This window comes from Somniosus microcephalus, chromosome 10 (assembly GCF_052327205.1).
Source record: "Somniosus microcephalus isolate GS21.2 chromosome 10, FLI_Smic_1.0, whole genome shotgun sequence".
NCBI lineage: Eukaryota > Metazoa > Chordata > Chondrichthyes > Squaliformes > Somniosidae > Somniosus > Somniosus microcephalus.
The window spans coordinates 197,719,356-197,725,604 of NC_140996.1; the positions used below are offsets into that span (position 1 = coordinate 197,719,356).

At 44.1% G+C, this 6,249-nt stretch overlaps 1 pseudogene; it reads left to right on the forward strand.

Annotated features, from left to right (window-relative positions):
• LOC147111977 (MICOS complex subunit Mic10 pseudogene) lies at window positions 1–5,892 on the forward strand (annotated as a pseudogene).
• The last annotated feature ends 357 nt before the right edge of the window (window positions 5,893–6,249 follow it).

A 6,249-nucleotide genomic window follows, 5' to 3' on the forward strand; every position in this document is an offset into this window, starting at 1 on the left:
ATGACAGCTGGCATTCTGGGGCCTCAGCTTTTCGCTATATGTATTAAGGACTTCGATGAAGGAATAGAAAGTTCTATATCCAAGTTTGTAGATGACATTAAGTTAGGATGTACAGTAAGTTGTGTAGATGGGTGCAGGAAAGTACAAAGGGACATAGACCAAGTGAGTGGGCAAAACTAAGGCAGACGGAGTTCAATGTAGTCATCCACTTTGGATCCAAGAAAGACAAATCAAAATATTTTCTTAATAGTAGACTGGGAACTGTGGAGAAGCGAAGAGATTTAGGTGTCCAGGTACAGAAATCATTAAAAGTTAGTGCACAGGTACAAAAAATAATCAAAAAGGCCTTGGTCAGACCCCATCTGCATTCAGTTTTGGGCACCGCACCTCAGGACATATATATTGGCCTTGGAGGGCATACAGCGTAGATTCACTAGAATGAGTCCTAGGCTTAAAGAGTTAATATATGAGGATATGTTGCATAATGTTGGTTTGTATTCCCTTGAGTTTAGAAAGTTGAGGAGGGATCTAATAAAAGTGTTTAAAATGATAAAGGGATTCGATAGGGTAAATACAGCTAAACTATTACCTCTGGTGGGAGAATCCAGAACAAGAGGGCGCAATCTTAAAATTGGCCTGATTGGACAAATGGGAAGCTAATCAGTGTTCTCTGCCTGTAGGTTGCGAGGGGTTTGTAACATTTGCATATTGATTTATCATTGGCCCGCAGGCACCTGTAAGGAATACCTATTATATTCACGTGATCACATGCTGAGTTGTCATTGGCCTGCAGGCATCTGTAAGGACTGCTATTGTTTAGAAGACCCAGGGGTCCTGACTCCAGCTTGTCCACACGGTGCTGTATGTATGTTTGAGTTCATAGACCTGATGCTTCATTAAAAGAGTTTAAACTGTAATACTCCATTGTCCTGCAATTTATTATTTTTGTACAAAGTGTGCAAAACAAGACATGGTGTCAGAACAGGGATTTGAAATGGACGTCGTTGGAGCTCCCTTACCTCAAATGAATTGGGAATCTTTGAACTTACCTAGAGAATGGAGCAAGTTCAAGCAACACGTGGAATTAATGTTCTCGGGTCTGTTGAAAAGAAAAGGGGAGGAAGAAAAATGCAGCTACCTACTCCTGTGGATCGAAGAAAAAGGGAGAGACATTTTTAACACATGGTCTCTCACCGCAGATGAAGCAAAGGTACTGAAAAGTTATTTTGACCGTTTTGAAGCATATGTGATGCCCAAGACAAATACGATATTCGCTAGGTACAAGTTTCAGGAGAAAGTACAAGGAGCTAGTGAGTCGCTTGAACAGTTCGTGACTGAGTTAAAACTACTGGTAAAAGACTGTGAATATGCCGATAAAGATGAGATGGTAGGAGACTGCATCGTGTTTGGAATACATTCAGCTAAAGTGAGAGAAAAACTTTTGAATGTTGGGTTCGGGCTAACGCTGGACAAAGCTATGGACATAGCTAGATCACACGAGATAGCCTAAGCACAGTTGAAAACCATAACCGGCGCCACGAACAGCTCGTGTGAACAGACAGTGCACGCAGTTAATAGACACACACCAAAGAACACCGCCCAGAGAGCGTGTTTCAGAACAGAAAGAACAGTGAGAGTTCTAAAAATGGGCGACACAGACATAAAATGCTTCAAAAACTGTGGATATTGTGGAAACAACTGGCATGGAGAAAAGGAGTACTGCCCTGCCAAAGGAAGGCAATGTACTAAATGTGGTAAACGGAACCACTTTGCTAAAGTTTGCAAGACTGTTTTCGGAAAAGCAGTACACACAGTGAGTGACAGCCAAATGCCAGATAGAGAGCCAAATGCAGAGGAACTGTTTATTGATTCTGTGTCACAGAAAAAACAGATTTCAGAGACTGAGCAAGCTTTTGCCGATATTGAGATTGGAAAACAGGGCAAAGAGCTTAAGTTTAAACTAGACACTGGATCTCAGGTTAATGTAATTCCTCTGAGTGAGTATCACAGCTTGAAGGATGAGTGTGAGCTACAGCCCACCTCATGCAGACTGACCGGCTATGGGGGTGAGCAGCTCATTGTAAAAGGCACATGCGTGATGAAATGCAAGTACAAAGAAAGCGACATGATGGTGAACTTTTACATTGTTGACACTCAAGCACCTCCAGTGCTAGGTCTAAAGGCATGTTTAGACATGGACCTCGTCAAGCTAGTGCTATCATTGACAGCACCAGTTGAGAAGCAGACAGTCATGGAGGAGTTTGCTGATGTTTTCAAAGGAATTGGACTATTCCCAGGTGAATGCACTATTCACCTTGACCCAGCAGCAACCCCTGTGGTTTGCCCACCAAGAAGGATACCCCTTGCTCTACGTAGTTGCCTGAAGGAGGAGCTGCAGAGCATGGAGAATACAGAAATCATCGTCCAGGAAACAGAACCGACAGAGTGGGTCAACGCGTTAGTAGTGGTTGAGAAACCACGTACAGGCAAGCTCAGAGTCTGTCTCGACCCCAGAGATTTGAACAAGGCTATCAAACGCCCTCACTACCCGCTACCAACGCTAGATGACATCACACCCAAGCTAGTGGGAGCACATTACTTCAGTGTAATGGACGCACGATCAGGATACTGGACTATCAAGCTCACGGAAGAGTCATCTAAGCTAACAACGTTCAACACACCATTTGGACGCTACCGATTTCTGCGTTTACCATTTGGTCTTATCTCAGCTCAGGATGAATTCCAGCGGAAGATCGACGAAACCTATGAAGGCCTCGACGGAGTAGTTGCAATCGTAGACGACATCCTCATCTATGGCAGGAATAGAGAGGAACATGACAGGAACCTCCGTGCGATGCTACAAAGATCACGGGAGAAAGGTATCCGGCTCAACCCCGAGAAAAGCATAATCGGATCCACCGAGATCAGTTATTTCGGGCATCGCCTCTCAACTGATGGCATTAAGCCGGATCCAGAGAAAATCTCCGCCATCAAGAAGATGGAGCCGCCGAAGAACACGCAGAGCTAGAGACAGTACGAGGCATGGTTAACTACTTAGCCAAGTTTGCCCCGAGCCTCTCCAAAATCAACGCACCCATGCGTCAGTTGCTCAAACAATCCAATGAGTTCCTATGGGACAAACAACATGACACAGCATTTCAGAAAATGAAAGACCTAATCACCAGAGAACCAGGACCAGTTCTTGCCTACTTCGACCCCAACAAAGAGCTCAGACTACAAGTGGACGCGTCAAAGTACGGACTAGGCGCAGTATTACTGCAAGAAGGAAAGCCCATCGGCTACGCTTCCAGATCTCTCACAGACAGTGAAATCAACTATGCTCAAATCGAGAAAGAGCTGTATGCAATTCAGTTTGGATGTAAGCGTTTCCAGCAGTACGTCTATGGCCAACAAGTCATTGTGGAATCCGACCACAAGCCCCTCGAGTCAATCATGAGGAAACCACTAGCCGCAGCCCCACCAAGGCTACAGAAAATGATCCTTCAACTACAGAAGTACGACTTCACAATCATTCACCATCCAGGCAAAGACATTCCTGTCGCAGACATGCTCTCCAGAAAGTCTCTTAGCTACCAGGACAGCAGCCTCAGTGAAGGCATGGATGTGCAGGTGCACATTGTGTACAACAGCTTACCTGTGAGTGACTCAAAACTGAAGGAGATCCGAGCAGAAACAGAGAAAGATGCACAACTCACTGCTGAGCAAAGCCATACATGAAGGATGGCCTGAGGAAAGGAGGAAATGCCCTCAGAGCATATCTGAATTCTGGAACCACAGAGACGAACTGTCACAAGTCAACAGAATCGTCTTCAAAGGGGAGAAAATCATCATTCCTACCAGTCTCAGAGAAGAGATGTTGACAAAAATTCATGCTGGACATATGGGCATGGAAAAATGCAAACAAAGAGCATGTGACATTATGTTTTGGCCCGGAATGTGCAAACACATTGAGGACATTGTCGGAAAATGTTCCATTTGTCTAGAACGCCGCCCATCAAATGTCAAAGAGCCCATGATACCTCACCGTATCCCAGACCGGCCCTGGCAGGTCGTCAGCTGCAAGCAAGTGCATGCAAAACGTGTACAGAGACAGCAACACCAAAAGAGATACTATGACAGGTCAGCTAGACTACTGCCGCCGCTGCACAATGGAGAATCCGTCAGAATCCAGGAGCATGACTACTGGAAGCCAGCAGTCGTCATCCAGCCAGCTGACACTGAGCGATCTTATCACGTCCGCACCCCAGAAGGACAGGTGTACCACCGCAATCGCAGGCACCTCCTGAACACCAAGGAACAACACCGTCATTCCGACGAGAGGATCAGTTCCATACCACACAAGGTCGGGACGAGAGCTCAAGCCTAGAGTTATCCTTGACTTGTGATCTGTCAAAGGGTGTAGGCGGATCGCTGCCCTAGAAAAACTGTACATCATTATTGAAACGTTGAGATGTTTTCAGTGCTAGTTAAATGTTGAGTTTACTTATATGTTGATGCTACTGAGAACATTATGTAGAAGAAAGGTTCAAAAGTAATGCACAACATTTTTCTTTTAAAAGAAAGGGGATGTAATATTTGCATATTGATTTATCATTGGCCCGCAGGCACCTGTAAGGAATACCTATTATATTCACACGTGATCACATGCTGAGTTGTCATTGGCCTGCAAGCATCTGTAAGGACTGCTATTGTTTAGAAGACCCAGGGGTCCTGACTCCAGCTTGTCTACACGGTGCTGTATGTATGTTTGAGTTCACAGACCTGATGCTTCATTAAAAGAGTTTAAACTGTAATACTCCGTTGTCTTGCAATTTATTATTTTTGTACAAAGTGTGCAAAACAAGACAGGGTTAGCTATCTAAACTTCAGCAGTACCCATGTGGCCACTTGGTGGCTCCTAAGCCTTGGCTTTTACTAGCCTGTACTTAAGCACTCTGGACTTGGAGTGTGTCCCTTCTGGGAGAGAGTGTGCACTCCATATCAGGTAAACACAAGCTCTACCTGTGTGAAATTCATTTGGTTTGAAGACTCAAGCATGGTGACGGTTTTCTGCACATGTCGTACAAGTAGCCACCAAAATAAAATCCAAACCTAAAATGAAAACAAAGATGACAAAAATAGTGAAGGGACAAACTGGCCTAGTTTGTACTAGGGCCCAAAATTATAACTGGGTTTGGAGACCGTGTGATGCAGTGGGTTAGACACTGTTCTTTCACCTCTGGATTTAAATCCAACCCAAATTGATGGGATGAAAGTCTCTTCTACCTGTACGGGTCCTATGTGAAATGTAATAGGGAAATTTCAAACCAATTCTAAAGTAAGCATGGGCCTACAGTACAATCAGCCTCCAATTTGTATTAATTCACCAGCTCACTCAGAGGAGCTGGTGTGAGAGATGAAAGAAACCACACTGGTGCAGTAAGAGGAAGGTGGAGCGGTGCTTGCTGGACACGGTGGTGAAGTGTTGGCCTTGGCTTCGGAGTTGTATTTTCTGTCGTCGTTTTTAAGCAGCGTGTATGGTCTATTACGTTTGGTGCAGGCATGGGTATAGGAATGGCCCATGCTAACTGCCAGAATGATTTCCAGTTTCCATATCTTCTGCATGGAAAGTTTGTCAAAGATCAATCACCTTAGGATGATTTTCTCAGACTCTACTTACTGTACAGTACCAGTTTTCTGTGGATCATTTCTACCTGTGTGCTTGTAATAGAGATTCTTATTGTTGTGCTGTATTTAATTTCACTCCTCAAACTTGTACACTAGAATCGTCATTAATAAAAAGAGCTAACGACTCCTTAAAAAAAAATGTATTCTTCTGAAGTTGGGGTGAGGCATAGGGTTGGATCATGGTAAAGGGAGCTTTACGCTGCATTGGACTATGCTTATGCTTGATATAGGGGTGCTTGATGCTCATACAGGGACTCTAAAATGAAAGGTGAAAAAAATCTCCCAAAACTATTACCATTCACAATTTCTTTTTTAAAAAAGCTAGTGAAGATAATGGGGTTGAGTTTCCACTTGTTATATCAGCCAAACCAGTGCAAAAGATTGGGAAATTTTAAACGTAAGTGAGTTACGCCCAGAACCACTTATGTTCGTGTTTTCTGCGATCTTTTACGCTGGTTCAAGAATCAATTCTGCCGAATCACAAAACTGGCTGCGCCCCCAGGTCGCAATTGTGGATTCCACCAGTTTGGGAAGGCTCTTCAAATTGCGTTCATTTTCTTT